The sequence below is a fragment of the Acomys russatus genome, chromosome 8 (genome assembly GCF_903995435.1).
Source record: "Acomys russatus chromosome 8, mAcoRus1.1, whole genome shotgun sequence".
Taxonomy (NCBI): Eukaryota; Metazoa; Chordata; class Mammalia; order Rodentia; family Muridae; genus Acomys; species Acomys russatus.
The window spans coordinates 76,439,620-76,456,063 of NC_067144.1; positions in this window are offsets into that span (position 1 = coordinate 76,439,620).

Here is a 16,444-nt window from a genome sequence, read left to right on the forward strand (position 1 = left end):
GCAGAGTTATCTAAATCCCATATGGTTTTGGTTGTAGTTTGTCACTTTGGTTTGGAGTTTTCCTTCTATTAACTTCTGTAAGACTGGATTAGTGGTTAGGAACTGTTTAAATTTGTTTTTATCATGGAAAATCTTGTTTTCTCCATCAATATTTATTGAGAGTTTTGCTGGGTAGAGTAGTCTTGCCTGGGACCTATGGTCTCTTAGGGTTTTTCAGGACCTCTGTCCAGACTCTTCTGGCTTTGATGGTCTCTGCTGAGAAATCGGGTGTAATTCTGATAGGTTTGCCATTAAATGTTAATTGGCACTTTTCCCTTGACACTTTTAATATTTTTTCTTTATTCTGTATATTTTGTGTCTTGGTTATTATGTGGCAGGAGGATTTTCTTTTCTGGTCTATTCTATGTGGTGTTCTATAGGCCTCTTGTACGTTTATTTGCACCTCCTTCCCTAGAGTGGGGAAATTTTCTTCTATGATTTTGTTGAAGATATTTTCAGGTCCTTGGTGCCGGGCATCTTCTCTTTCCTCAACTCCTATTATCCTCAGATTTTTGTCTTTTCATGGTGTCCTCTATTTCTTGGATGTTTTGTGTCAGGAATTTTTCAGATTTAGCATTTTCTTTAATGTTTGTTTCAAGTTCTACCATAGAATCTTCTACTGCCGAGATTCGTTCCTCCATCTCTTGAATTCTGTTAGAGAAGCTTAGGTCTGTATTACTTGCTTGCTTCTCTGAGTTCGTTTGTTCCCATCTTTCTTCTGTCTGTGTTTTTATCATTGTTTCCATGTTCATCTCCAGATCTTGAACTGTTTTATTGATTTCAATCATCTGGCTGTTTGTCTTTTCCTGGATTTTTTCCAGTTCCTCTCTATAGGCCTTTTTAATGTCTTCAATTTGTTTGGCTGCATCTTCCTGCATTTGTTTTCGGATATTATTCATTTGCTCCATTATCATCTTCATTACTATGGATTGGATGTCATTTTCTTGTATTTCAATTGTGTTTGAGTTCTTAGGGTTGTTTTCATTGGGATAGTTGGAATCCAGAGAGGTCATATATTTTTGGGTTTTGTTGTTTAAGGTTTTGCGTTCACCTGTAGTCATTTTGCTGTCTCTGAAGTTGGGGCCCGGATCTACCTTCTCTGTTCCTCCTGGGCCAACAGGCCCACCGAGCATCCAGAGAGGGAGACAGAGGGTGGGCATGTGTGACACGTCCACGGCACGCCTGCTTGACAGTGGGAAGCCTTAAAGCTGTGGCTGGAGGTGAGACTGCAGCTGCCTGAGACCTTGTGTGGGCCCTGGGTCTCTCCGAAGGCTGGTGTGCTTGATGTACACTCTCTGTTCCTCCTGGGCCAGCATGCCCACAGGTGGTCAGGGAAGAAGACAGGGGGCGCAATTGATGCAAACACCCTTGGCTCAGAGTTCTGGTTTTGTGCTCACATTGCAGTGATTTCCAGACCCTGAGGCCTTCTCAGGACTTGCAGGTTTTTCCGAGATCAGAACCACCTGTTTTCCTGTGTTTTTCCTGGGCTAGTAGCCCCAGTCTGGAATTACATTGCCCACAGTTCGGTCTCAGATACCAAGTTCCTAGTTATCACTGGTGGGAACCTGTTCAGGTGTTGGGCAGTGTGCATCTTTCCTCCAGGTTCTTAGATTAGACCATCTGGGAGTACCACTTTAGCGCTGTGTCTGGGGGGGGGGATATCCACAGTTGCTTGGCACCCTGTGATGGCCCTGGGTTTCTCTGTGGACTGGTAGGCTCAGCTCCACGTTCCCTGTTCCCCCTGGGGCAACAGGCCCATGAATAGTCTGAGAAGAAGACAGGGGGCGCAGGTGAGGCTAACACCCTCGGCTCTGGTTTTAGGTTTTGCACTCTCACCTGGACACTGGCCCCTGGGGCTTTCTTGGAACTAGTGGGTTGGTCTGGCATCAGAGCCACCCGTTGTCTTGTGTTTTTTCCGGGCCAGTAGTTCCAGCCTGGATATACACCGCCCACAGTTCAGTCTCAGATACAGAGCTCCCGGTTAACGATGGCAGGCACCTGTCCCACTGCTGGGAAGAGTGCATGCACCCTTCCTCTAAATTCTTAGAACAGAACAGATAAGCTGTAAGCGCAGCTTTAGCACTGCAGCTGGCGGGTGTATCCCCACCTGCCTGGTCTCCTGTCGAGCTCTGGGACTCTTTGCAGACTGGCAAGCCCAGAAACACGCTCTCTGATCCCCCTGGACTTAGTATGGTCCAGATATTCCAGACACTGTGCCAATCACACCTGCAGGCGGGTCACCATGCTAATCACTTCAGTAGGCGGGGCCTTGTCTTTGCTTCTGTTTACCCAGTTGGGTGGATGCAGGCCTGGCGGCTGCTCTTCAGAGCAGTCCATGCTCTCTGCACGGGCTCTGAAACATTCTGTGGGTTCCCAGAGATACGCTCTGTTCCCACTGGGCCTAGCATTGTTCAGATTTTCCAGGCACCATGCCAATCCCTATCGCCTCAGCCGGCAAGACCTTGCCTGCTCCAGGCTACCCGCTTGAGACTCTGCAGCCACAGTGGCTGCTCGCCGGTTCTGGGTCTCACTGTGGACCCCCAGAAGCATGCTCTCTGTTACCCCTAGACCTGTTACTGTCCAGGTCTTCCAGACACTGCGCCAAACCCCTCTGCAGGTGTGATCTTGCCTGTATCCCCGGCTACCTGTTTGTGTGGCTGCCGCCGCCGCAGCGGCTCCTTGCCAGTTGGTCCATGCTCTCCGTGTGTTCTGGGTTGTGCAGGATTTCTGTAGTTTATTTCTGTTGAACAGTGGAATTCTCCCACTATGGTGGAGTCAGAAGCTTGGTGTTCCTGGTTAAGAAAATAGTCCAAATCTCTGACTCGATTACTCCGGTTTTTAACCAAGGTCCACCCCTCTCGCCGCCATCTTGGATCCCCTTTTTTAAAAATCTTAAACATTTAATAATTGAACGCAGACATATAGAACACTGTTTGTTTTGGATGAAAATGCCAAACAAAGACTGCTTAAGGAAACAAAGTGTAGTTTAGCTAGGTGTATCCAAGGATTATATCCACAGGAAGGAAGTCATGTAAAAGTAACTCACAAATGGGTAATATTCCCCAGGGAATAGCTTACTCACCTAGGAATCTACTTGCAACGATTATTTCTTGAAATAAAAATACCTAGGCCAATTAATATTATACCACATGAACATATATCTAAAGCTGTATTACTCTCCATAATCCATTCATGTGTCATACTTAGTTTAGTAGCTTTAACCATGTTGTTTGTAAAAAAGCAACATGCCGACTGAAGACAATCATATGTTATGGTTGAATCCAAACTTTTAGGAAGTATTTTATTTTCCTTTCCTTCTTCTTTTTTTTTTTTGAGACAGGGTTTCTCTGTGTAGCCTTGGCTGTCCTGGACTCACTTTGTAGACCAGGCTGACCTCCAACTCACAGAGATCCACCTGCCACTGCTGGGAATAAAGGCCTGTGCCATCATACCTGGCTTTTTTAGGATGTATTTTCAGTCAACAGCTCAAAGCTTCAAACAGTTAACATGATTATTTATTTCATTTGTATCTTCCTTCTATTACAACTTCATCAAGTAAAATAAGTACATTTTAATAATTTTTGAAAGATCACCACTAGTTGTTCTACAGAATTTATTCTGAGATATTCACGGATAACACTCTTCTAGTTCCTGTGTACTCCTTTGAACATCATCACATGAAGGCAAATGGATCTGACGAAGCTTGGTAATCTGGGAATTATAGTGCCAACATCTCACAGGTTGTCCAAGGAGCACATGGGTAGATACACAAACACACTGGGTACATAATGTTCTCTTCCTAGGAAAGAAAAACACCTGAACCTTGGGATAGAGGCATAGTCACGTACAGTAGGGGTTGTAGAGCCAATGTTTTCAATAATAGAGAGGAAAGAGCCACTGTCTCCAACAGCAGGGAGAGTGAGGTCACTGTCTCCAAGGATAGGGGAATGGAGCCACTGTCTCCCACGGCAGGGAAGGCAGAGCCACTGTCCCTGAGGCAGAGAGGTTGAAGCCATTGTCTTTCTCCAACAACAAGGAAGGTAGTATCAGTGTCACCAACTGCAGGGAGGGTGAACCTCTCTCTCTAAGCACAGGAAGAATAGAAATTCTATCTCCAACAACAAGGACTGCTACAGAAAAAGCAGGGCTCTTAAATATCCAGAGATTCTGTGACATTCTCAGAAGATCCTAGAATTGGGTTTTGTTTTGTGTTTTGTTTTTGTTTGTTTTTTTCCTTGTTTTTTTTTTTCTGTGACAGGGTTTCTCTGTGTAGCCTTGGCTGTCCTGGACTCACTTTGTAGACCAGGCTGGCCCCGAACTCACTGAGATCCGCCTGCCTCTGCCTCCTGAGTACTGGGATTTATGTGTATGCCACCACGACCCGGTGATTCTAGAATTGTTAAATCACCACACTCATTATTAGTACTACTATCAAAATGTTATCAACATTATCGTCATCACTATTGCTACCACTGCCACCACCACCATCCTCACCATCATCATCCCCACCGCCAACACCCTGGCAGGCCTGTGCTTTTCTAAAGGGGTCTGGAGAAGGAGTGGGTCTGGGGGAGGGGAGACCTGGGGGGAGGACTAGGAGGAGAGGAGGCAGGGAAAACTGCAATCTGGATGTAACATATGAAAGAACAATACATTTCAAAAAAAGATCATTCTTGTTTTTTGAAAATTGATTCTTACCTCATACAATACATCTCCACTGCAGTGATCCTCCCTACGCTCCTTCCAGCCCCACCCACTCCCTCAGTTCCCCAGCCCTGCACCACCCTCCTATCCTGGATACACTCCTCCTCTGTTTCCTTCAGAAAAGAGCAGGTCTCCATATTAATTCCCTGTAGAACAGACTGAGAGATTAAGTCATTAACACAGGAGTCTACATTGAACAAGGAGTAACTGACAATTGGTCATGGTGGGTTTAAAGAGAACTGTTACAAAGTAAGTAGGAAATGGGACTAAATGCAGAAAGAGTTCTGAAGGCTGAGAGTGATCAAGTCATGTTGAAGCAAATCCTAAAAAAAAAAGAAAAAAAAAAAAAAAAGAAAGAAACAAAAAAACTCATGCTGTTTTTGACCCGACCCGCGGGCCTAGTTACTCGGGGGACACGAAGAATGGGCTTGAGGGACGACAGGGCTCAAGGAAACATTGCTTGTCAAGAGCCGTTTACTGCAAGGGGAAGCTTGATTTTAAAGCAAGCTTTGGGGAGGGAGGGAGCAGGAAGGAGTGCAGTGAAAAGTTACAAAATCTTCTGGGGCAGGCCCCAAGGGCAGCAGATGGGGAAGGGGTGTTTACTCAGAAGTCGTGGTACACCGAATGTTTTCTTTCTCAGGGCCAGGCCGGATCTTCTGCGGTTGCCAGGCAGGATGTTTATCTCAAGCTTGCAGCCAGCTGGGGCAGGGCAGGCAGGGGTCCCATGGCTCCCAACATCTTCCCCTTCTTTGTTTTAAAGAGACTCTGAAGGCTTTTTATTAGCAACAGGCAAGAGTAGAGGTCCAAATCTCCAGGTGTGAGCATTTGACCTTACTGCCCTCGCCGGACCCTCCATCCATTGAGTGCCAGACTTAGCATCACACAATCAAGTTGGGGCATTTGACCTTACTGCCCTCGCCGGACCCTCCATCCATTGAGCGCCAGACTTAGCACCCGTGCCTTTTTCTGGAGGTGGGGACTGGGGCACTAACTCACATGTAGATGGACATGCTCTCTGGGAGACCGTTAACCGGAAGCAACGTATCTCCCATGCAGTGCTTAGCCTGGCATCCTGAGCTTTATAATCGCTTGCCTATCAAGAGCCATAATGGAGAGGCCATGTCGGGAGGCCCCTCTCTCAGCGGCCGGGGGAGAGTGAAGGGCAACCATTAGAGAGAACCCCTACGAAACCATGCCAGCCAGCGGCCTCCCAACCAGCGGTCTCTGTCCAGGGCCCTGAAGTTGAGGGGGCAACCGAATGATATTGGCCGGGTGGGGGGAGGAGTTTCAGTTGTGGAGTCAGTTGGAAGGTCTTCGGTGTCTAGGCGGTGGTAATGAACCTGTACAGAATTGGTAGCTGCATCCACCTGTGTTTTAACAAAACTGGAGAAACGGTTAAGGGCCCAAGGGCCAAAGGAGAGGAGGAGAATAATGCCCACAAAGGGTCCCCAAAGGCTGGGCAAAAGGGTGGTGAGCCAGGGGGAGGTGGAGAACCAGTTCTGATACCAGGACTCTTGTTTTTCTCTGGCATGCTGACGTTCCTCCAAGGCCTTTGTGACTTTATCGAGACTTTTCTGTGCTAAGCCTGTCTTGCTGACATAAAAGCAACATTCTTCTTTAAGAGCAGCACGGAGCCCCCTCTCCTTGAGAAAAAGGAGGTCGAGGCCTCTGCGGTTTTGAAGGACTACCTCGGCAAGGGAATCAAGGGAGTCTTTTATTTCCTGAATTCCGTCTCTCATATTTGAAATATCCTTATCCATAACAGCTTGGAGCTCGGCAAACCCTTGTTTAGAGGTCACCAATGAGGCAATTCCCGTGCCTGCACCCACAGCTCCGAGGCCCAAAATAGTTGCTATGGTAAGGGTCATAATGGGCTCTCTCCTAGATCCGGGATGAGTAGAGATACCCTTTTCGATGAAATTCAGGAAATCCTCAGGGTTGTGGACAGAAAAGCGAGGGAATAGGAGAACCGTCACACACCAATCATGCTTTTGTACAAATAAAGGGGTAAAGAGGTAAGAGGCCAGGCCCAAAGAGCAGGTGAAATAAGTACCGTTAGGGGCCAAGGCGAATTGGAAGGTGGTATTTAATACAAGAGTCTGATTGCAAACCTCCAACAGGGCTCTGGGGGGGGGGAGCATACTGGGGCCCAGAAGGCAAGTGCCGAAACCAGAAATAGATTGTACAGTAATGCTATTGTCAGGTTCGGATGTGGAAAGGGCAGACGATGTCTCATTGGTAAAGGAAGGGGTGGAAAAAAGCACGATGCCCTCATAGTAAGGGGGGGGTGGGGGAGAAACATATCCAACATTCCGGGTACGTGGAGGAATTGGTGCCTTTAAGTGTCTGAATGGAGGCATTAGCGAGATCAGTAATGAGTTCTGCAGTACTAGGGGGACCAACAGGGATGGTGGGTTGGAACTGGATAGGGAAAGGAGAGTGGGGGGTGGCAGAAGGATGAGGGGTTGGCTGTGGCTTAGGAGCAGGAGGCTTAGGGGCAACTGTTGCAGGCTTATGAAGCATATTATTGGGGCCCGCGGAGGCAGCATTTTTATTTGGGACTTCTTTTAAAAGCCTGATCCTGAAAGTTAATCCCATGTCATAACGATCCTTATAAATGTGCAGGCCCCACTCAAAGCCCCTGCCAGTCCAATTTTGGTGTTTACCTGAGGTGGTGAAGGAGATGGATAGGGGATTGCACCAACCAAGGGTGGTGGAATGAACACTATTGCAAAGATGTTTTAGGTCATTAGGCATATAGGCATTATCAGCCTCGGGGTGTGCCCAAGTACGGTTGGCAGAGATATAGTCCCAGGAGGAGGATGGCTTTCAATAGGTGGTTCCTCATGTTTCACATCCCCAGGAGGCACAGAAGAAATCATTAGAGCCTCCGCATTTGTAATTAACAGTCCGGGGGGATGAGAAGTGCCAGGACAGACATATAGGCCTCCATTAATACCTCTGTATCCCTTATTTTGTAAAGTCTTATGGAGCATTATTCGTTCTAAGTCATTGCGGCATCCGACATAACCGCTTCCTCTGGAGGGCTTTTCGGGTGCCTTAGACTCAGGCAAAGGCCAAAAACATCCTCGGTACCCCAGTCGGGGGTGGCCCCGAGGGCCAGTGCGCAGAGGTCTACTTGGAGGACCGGCCAATGGGGCTGAGCCCCCAGGCGGCTACTGGAATTAACGATGTCGCCAGCCTGGTTTTCAATGACCCATGTATAATTGAATATCACATAGGGATTATAGCGGCGGAGGGAGAAGGGAATACTTACCATTGGGCCCAGGAGAACGAGGAAGAAGATGAGCAGGGACATCCTAGAAAAAAACACATTTATTGATCTTCCTCAGGGGTATCCCCTGGGGTAGGGGTGTTAATTTGTTTGACCATCCTTTCTGGTAGCCACCTGGCATTTAGTTCTTTCTGATCATAAATGCAGGCATGACCCTTGCCCCAAATTAGGACAGGATCAGGGCCGTGCCATTGATGAGTCAGAGGGTCTTTCCACATAACTTTTGCATAAGTGGAAGAAGTGAAAGAATGCCAGAGGCGGTCAGCGGCCGTTTGGCCTTGTTGGTCGTGTTGAAGAAAATTGAGGACAAATAAAGCGTGACTTAAAATAAGCCGAGGGCTCCCGGGCGAAGGATAAAAAAATGCCCTTGGAAGACTGGAGCTTGGGAATCATGGTCTTAAGGGTTTGGTGTGCTCGTTCAACAATTCCCTGTCCTTGAGGGTTATAAGGAATACCTGTAATATGTTTGATTTGAAGCTGGGCACAGAAGGACTTGAAGGAGGAGCTGGTATACCTAGGCCCATTATCAGTTTTTAAGATTTTGGGTTTAGGAGCCATAGTGAGACAGTAAAGGACATGGTCAATCACATGTCTGGTGGCCTCTCCAGCATGGAGGGAGGCACAGAGGAATCCACTGAAGGTATCGATGGAGACGTGAACATATTTTAGTTTGCCAAAGGAGGAAAGGTGAGTGACATCCATCTGCCATATCTCTCCCGGCATAAGACCATGAGGAATGACACCCAAATGTGGTTCAGGGAGGAAGGTAATACAGGACTGACAGTTTTTAACAATGGTCCGGGCCTGTTTTCTAGTAAGGGAAAACATGAGGCGGAGGGTGTGGCCATTAAGATGACGTAGTCAGTGGGCTTCTTGAGCCTGGGCGAGGGGATCAGTTTGGGCAGAGAGAGCGGCCCCCAGAAGGGGAGCACGGGTGGCAAGGTCCACGTGTGCATTTTGTTCTGTCAGAGGTCCAGGAAGATCTGAGTGTGCGTGAATGTGGCCAAGAAAGAAGGGCCGAGAACGCTTAGAGATGAGTGTTTGTATTTGGGCGAAGAGGGGAGAAGCATTGGTATCGGGCTTAATGAAGGGAATAGTTTCCAGGAGGGGAATGGAAGAGGCAACATAAGCACTATCAGTGTAAAGATTAAAAGGGGCATCTGGGAGAAGCTCAAAGGCATGGAGAACCGCCTCAAGTTCCACAAGCTGTGCAGGACGATGAGGGGTTTGTTTTTGAAAAATTTGTCCGTCGACAGAAAGGGCGGCAAGACCTGTAGAGGAACCATCAGTGAAAACAAGAGATGCATTAGGGATGGGATCTAAGTGTGTGACTCGTGGGAAGACAATGGTCTGGCGCTGGAGAAATTGAACCAGTTTATCAGGAGGATAATGATTGTCTATGGAGCCTGAAAAGGAAATACAGGAAACAGCCCACTCATCGGAATGTTGTAGGAGCCATGTAACCTGTGAGGCAGTATAAGGGGTAATAATGGAGTGAGGATCTCTTCTGAAGAGTCTAGTAGCAACCTCCCATCCCTGTTGTATGAGGGAGGCCACAAGGGTGGGGTAGGTAGCAAGAACTTTGGAGGGAGTGGCTGGAAGATGTAGCCAGAAGAGGGGTTGGTCTTGCCAGAGCAATCCTGTGGGAAAAAAGGGGAGGGAAATATAAGAAGAAAAAAGGGTCAAGAGGGGTCATAATAAGTAATGGACTGTCAGGATATGGCAGCCTCTACCTTGGACAATGCTTTTATAGCTCCTGGTGTTAAGGTTCTAGGGGAAGTCAAAAAGAGGTTTAAGGTCTCTAGTAGTAAGTTTGAGATAAGGGCATAATCAATTAATATCTCCCATCAATCTCTGGAAGTCATTCAGAGTATGAAGGGAGTCTTGTCTAATTTGGACCTTTTGAGAACGGATGAGGGAGGTTCCTAGTTCGAACCCCAAAAAGAAAAAGAGTGGTTGCTGTTGCATCTTATCTGGGGCAATTTTAAGCCCCAAGGCAGTCAGATTAAGGACAAGGTCCTGAGCAGCCATTGATAATTGAACCTTGCGGGCCCCCACCAAAAGGATATCGTCCATATAATGAATAATGTATAGGTCAGGGTATTTGAGGCGTAAGGGATCTATAGCCTGGGCTACAAATTTTTGGCAAAGGGTAGGACTGTTAGCCATACCCTGGGGAAGGACACGCCATTGAAACCTAGGCGAAGGTCCAATTTGATTAACAACAGGAAGGCTAGAAGTGAATCGTTTAGAATCTTCAGGGTGTAAGGGAATGCAAAAGAAGCAATCTTTAAGGTCAACAACAAGCTTACAAGTAGCCATGAGGGATGGCCACTGGTGAAGGCAGACCAGGTTGGAGGGCCCCCATGGGGACCATAGTCTTATTAATTTCTCTTAGATCTTGTAGAAGGCACCAAGAGCCATTTTTCTTTTGAATGATAAAGATAGGGGTATTCCATGGTGAGGTGGACGGTTCAATATGACCTGCCTCAAGTTGCTCCTGCACTAGCTTGGAGGCAGCAGTCAATTTATGAGAGGGGAGGGGCCACTGATCAATCCAGACAGCGGAGTCATTTTTCCAAGTGATTTTGTCAGCCTGGAGTGCAGGAGGATGAGTGGCCCTTATGAAAAATTTTCTTTAAATCCTAAACCATGACGGTCATTTTTGGGAGCGGGTGTGATGGGGTCGGGACGGCCTTGTCCAACCTTGCCTAGGCCCTGTCCTGGCAGGAGGCCTTGATCTAGAAGTTGGTGAGTGATAGTAGACGAGGGGCTAAAAAGGGAAACACCCATCTGGGACATAATATCTCGGCCCCAGAGATTCAAGGGGAGCCCAGGGACAATAAAAGGCTGAACGGTTCCTGAATGGCCATCAGGATCTTCCCAACGTAAAATTTTGGAACTCTGTAAGGTATTTGTGGAGACTCCGATGCCCTGGAGGTGTGTTAGGGAGGGTTGGCAAGGCCAAGAGGGTGGCCAGGAGGCTTGTGACAGGACTGTAGAATCAGCCCCAGAGTCTAGAATGCCATCAAATAACCGACCATCTAGTCTTAGCTTTAGGTGAGGTCGGTCCTGAGTGAGTTGTTGTACCCAGAAAATTGATGGTGGAGAAGGAGGAGATGGCAAGGCAGGGGGGACTTTAAGTAGGGGCAGGGGGAAAGTGCGGGCGACTATTTGTCCAGGTGCTACGGAGAGGGAGCCTTGAGTAGCTGTAGCAAAGAGGTAGAGGGGATTAGGGGAAGGAGGCTTGAGGACAAGAGGAAAAATCAAAAGTCCTATTAGGGCAGAGGAGGCCCTTCCAAGAATGAGAAGAGGAAGGTCGGACGAGGGAGGTTTGGAAAAGGTAGTGGGAAGCGAAAGAGTCCCGGCCTCAGGAGTTAATATTGTTGAGGCAGTGGCACAGAGGTCCAGTCCTGTGGCTGTGGAGGTGGATGTTGTGAGTTGGAGGGGTCGAGTGGAGGAAGGGGGATTAAGGGCGGTTGAAGGTTGGTTTGAGGCACGGGAACCTGCTGTGTCTGCCCCGCCGCAGGCTGGAACATAATTGGGTGGGGGGCCCGAGGCTGGCCCCCATAGGGGTTTCCCTGACGCGGAGGGAGAGGATTGCCCAAAGCATCTGTTTGGGATCGGCAGGTGTTGGCCCAATGGCGGCCACGATGGCATCGTGGGCAGATAGTTTTAGAGGGGGCCGAGGGGCCTGTCCCATAGGGGTCCCATTTTGGATGAGGCCCTGGGCATCTCGAGGTGTAACAGTGGGACAAGCGTGGGCAAAATGGCCAGGTTGACTGCAGCGAGAGCAAGTTGGGGAGGCTTGAGATGGAGATCCAGAAGCAACCCCCACTGCATGAATGGCCTTGGTAAATTTATCAGTAATGGGGTCGACCTCTCGGCACATATGGACCATTTCATCAAGATCCTTGCCCTTATATTTTCCTCTCAGAGCTGCCTTGCAAGAGGAATTAGCATTTTCAAAGGCAAGCTGTGTGAGAAGTTTATTGTCAGTTTGGTCAGGGCCGAGAGACCTTTCTGCGGCTTCAAGCAGGCGTGCCACAAAATCACTAAAAGGTTCTTGGGGTCCCTGAAGGACCTTGGTAACAGGGGAGAGGAGTGCCCCAGGAGAGGAGATGCCCCTCCAAGCAGCCAATGCTGCTGCGCTGGAGAGTGCCAAGAGACCAAGGGGGAAAAGCCCGTTGTTTTTTGTCCTTGGAATATTTGCCCTGTCCCATTAATTTGTCTAAGGACCAGTTTCCGGCAGAGGATCGCTCCTGCTGATAGTTTTTGCGGACCGTGTCCTTGCATCGATCAGCCCAATCGGCCCGCCAAGAGAGGAATTGTCCCCGTGTTAAGACGGATTGGGCTGTGGTGATCCATTCATTAGGAGTGAGGTGACCACCCTTTGCCAAATTATCGAGAAGGGAGAGGGTAAAAGGAGCGTTAGGCCCGTAATTATGGACTGCAGCGTTTAATTTTTCTAGCTTTTTGAAGTTTAAGCGATGATAAGTGGTGGAAGGGGAAGTTTTATTTTCGCTACCATCGGGTTCAGAGTCTGAGGGAGAGTCAGAGTGTACAGCGCCAGATCTTTCGGAGTGTACAGAGGGAGTGCGTGAAGGTACATTGAAGGAGGATGCGGCGGGCCCCTCATCTGCAGTGGCCTCAATGGGTCTATCAGAAGAGGGAAGAGAGTCGGGAGCAGTTTGAGAGCGAGTGACTGGGAAGGCCAGACGAAGGTCAGCGGGCTGAGAAAGACGAGAGGTCAAAAGCGAAAGCTGTTTTTGGAGACGGACGATTTCGGCAGCATCGGAAAGCTGAGAGTGAAGGTGAGCCTTAAGGCCACAGAAGCAAGAGGGGTGGTGACAGGGGGGATGCGAGGGGTGACGAGAAGGGAGGACCAGGGGTGCCGGTAGGGAGAGGAGTGCTGAAGGAAGGGAGCGTGTGAGGGGTGGCCAGTCCTCTGAGTGATAGCGAGCGGCTTCCTCTTCAAGGGTAGCCACGTCACTGGGATCTAAAGGGTCTGAAGGGCTCGCAAGAAAGACATGAGGAGGTGCAGAGGCTGTTGCAGGCTTAGGACGGCCGCCGGTGGGCAGATCGTTGTGTGTCTGTTGGTCGCGGTAGGCTGGGGTCGCGGCAGACGGCTTGGTAGGGAGGGGAATGACGAGGGCGCAAAAAGGAGAAAGTCCTCGTTCCATGGAGGAGGCAGGGTTCTCATAAGCGGTGGGCAAGGTGGGGTAGAGGGAAGACGATGGAGGAATTGGGGTAAGTTGTTTGGGAGGGTGCGGAGCGGCGTCAGGAGTTGGAGCTGTGGCCTGTGGTGGAGAGGGATGGGGGCATGTCGATGAGGGTGAAAGAAGATTGGGGAAGAGAAGAGTGCGAAGGCGAGTGGGAAGGTGGAAGGGAATCGCGAAGGCATAACTCGGCTACCGATAAGAGCTGTTTTTGACCATTTTCGCTTTCAGATGACTCAATTATGTCTCTAATAAGTCCCCAATAAGAAAAAATACTATGTTTGACTGCATCATTGCCCTCCTTTTCTATTAAGGCATTTATTTCTCGGCCCACCTTTTGCCACTTTTTAGAACGGATAGTAGGGCCATCAATCATAAACCAGGGACAAGTTTCATCTACAAAAATAAAGAATTTAACCAGATGCTTTTTTCTTAACCCTAATGCCTCTCTCTCTGAGGGCGTCCTTTAAGTCCTTTATGAACTGGACTTCTTTAGACAAGGAATGGCCCATTCTTGAGCTAATGCGGATGGATGACTTACCTAATGACAAGACCAGCCGGGTGCGCAGGACAAGTCATGAAAAACCGAGCGAGATCCCTTAATCCGTCCGGGGGGCGGGGTGACCCGTGCCTCAAGCCCCACGCTGGGCGCCACTTGACCCGACCCGCTGGCCTAGTTATTCGGGGGACACAGGGTCGCAACCTGTGAAATAAAGAACGGGCAAGAGGGACGACAGGGCTCAAGGAAACATTGCTTGTCAAGAGCCGTTTACTGCAAGGGGAAGCTTGATTTTAAAGCAAGCTTCGGGGAGGGAGGGGGCAGGAAGGAGTGCAGTGAAAAGTTACAAAATCTTCTGGGGCAGGCCCCAAGGGCAGCAGATGGGGAAGGGGTGTTTACTCAGAAGTCGTGGTACACTGAATGTTTTCTTTCTCAGGGCCAGGCTGAATGTTCTGCGGTTGCCAGGCAGGATGTTTATCTGAAGCTTGCAGCCAGCTGGGGCAGGTCAGGCAGGGGTCCCACGGCTCCCAACAGTTTTTGAAATTTAAAAACTTAATATTTGAATGCAGACATACAGAGCACTGCTTTGTTTTGTTTCAAAAGGCCAGACAAAACCTTTTTGTTTTGTTTTGGACCTTTCAGTTTTTTGGACAAGGTTTCTCTGTGTAACCTTGGCTGTCCTGAACTTACTTTGTAGACAAACTCATAGTCATCCCGCCTACCTCTGCCCCCTGAGTGCTGGGATTAAAGCCCTGTACCACCACACCTGGTTCACATGAAACCTTTTTTTTTTCTTTTAGTTTTTCGTGACAGGGTTCCTTGTGTTGTTTTGACCCCCAACAGGAAACTTATTTTTGGGCTGGGCATGGTGGCATACACCATCACTCAGGAGACTGAGGCAGGTGGAACCCTCTGAGTTCAATGCTAGTCTGGTCCACAAAGTGAATCCAGGGCAGCCAGGGCTACACAGAGAAACTCTGTCTCAAAAACAAAACAAAACAAAACAAAAACAACAAAACAAAATTCATAAAATTATTTTTAATGTACTTCATAAGTGTAATTTTGCTACTGTTATGAATTGTAATTCAAATATCTGTGTTCTCCAACCATCTTATTAGCACCTGGAATCTCCTCAGAGAAGAGGCTTTCAAACAGAGCATATGGGTCACTGGGGTTAGTCTCCAATAGCCATGACACAGATGCTCTCCCATTCTCGTCCTGGGACTCTCATGCAACTTCTGGGCGCATATCTAAAACGAGGTCCATCCTACCACAAGGACATGTACTCAGCTTTGCTAACAGCTTTATTCCTACTAGCTGGAAACTGGAAACAACCTAGATGTCCCTCAACTGAAGAATGGATAAAGAAAGTGTGGTGCATTCACACAATGGAATATCATTTGTTTTTTAAAATGACATTATAAAATTTATAGGCAAATGAATGTAACTAGAAAAATGACACTAAGTGAGGTAACCCAGACCCAGAATGACAGATATGGTAAATGCACTGGCTTATAATTGGATATTAGCTCCTAGGTAAATAATAATCAAGGTAGACTGAAGAGATGAAGAGACATTAGATAAAAGGAGGGGAAAGCATGGATCTCCTTGTAAAGGGGGAAAAGAGTAGATGATATGGGGAGATTGGGGGTACATGGGAACAGGAGTGGGAGGGATCAGGTGGGAGTGATGAAGGAGAGTGCAGCGCAGGGAGGGAACAGCTGGAATTAGACAGGGATTTGAGGGTCAGTTTACAAACCCAGGACACTGGCAGCTTCTTGGGATCTATGGGGGAGGGTGACTATTTATTATGTATACAGTGCTCTGCCTGCATGTACACCTGCAGGCCAGAAGGGGGCATCAGATCTCATTATAGATGGTTGTGAGTCACCAAGTAGTTGTAGGGAATTGAACCCAGGATCTCTGGAAGAGCAGTCAGTGCTCTTAACCCCTGAGCCATCTCTCCAGCCTCGGGTGAGGGTGACTCTAATGAAGACTCTAGTAATGGAGGATATAGAGTCTGAACTGGCGATCCTTTGTAGCCAGGAAGGGATTAAGTGTTGGTAGTAGGTTACAGTCAGTTGAGTTGTTGGCCAAGGAGGTCTTGTGGAGATCCCAAAACAACCAATGCTGATGCTAGAACTAAATTTTACCCTCTGAAAGCCTGTGTCAGGACTCCATTCCTGATGATGGTTTCCATATAGCTCACTGAATGAAGAGGTCAAGCAGATGCAGGCGTGGTGTCTTCACCCCTGTAATCTACCCTCTTTTGAGGTGAGGAAGTACCGTACAGGCTATGCGAGGAGAACCTGGACACCAGCCTAACTACACCAACAATCTGTCCTGCCTGTAAGACATGACGCACCACATGGGAGTGTCAAACCAATATATGCTGAAACTTGAAGGTCAGGACATGACATGGACACATGCCTTACACTGCCTGGATTTCCGGGAACCTCACAGAGACTTAAGTAGTAAGCATGGGGCCTGCATCGAACTGTGCCAGGTCCCCTACTGAGAAGTTCTAGCTGTTGGCTTGGTCCTTTTGTGGTATTCCTGACAGTGGAAAAGGTGTAGCTCTGATTCTTTTACCTAATCTTGAGGCTCTTTCTTTCCTATTGACTGATGGTGACATTATAAGCACCAGAGCTTCTTATGGCCAGGGCTGCAGAACCTTCCCCTCCCCAG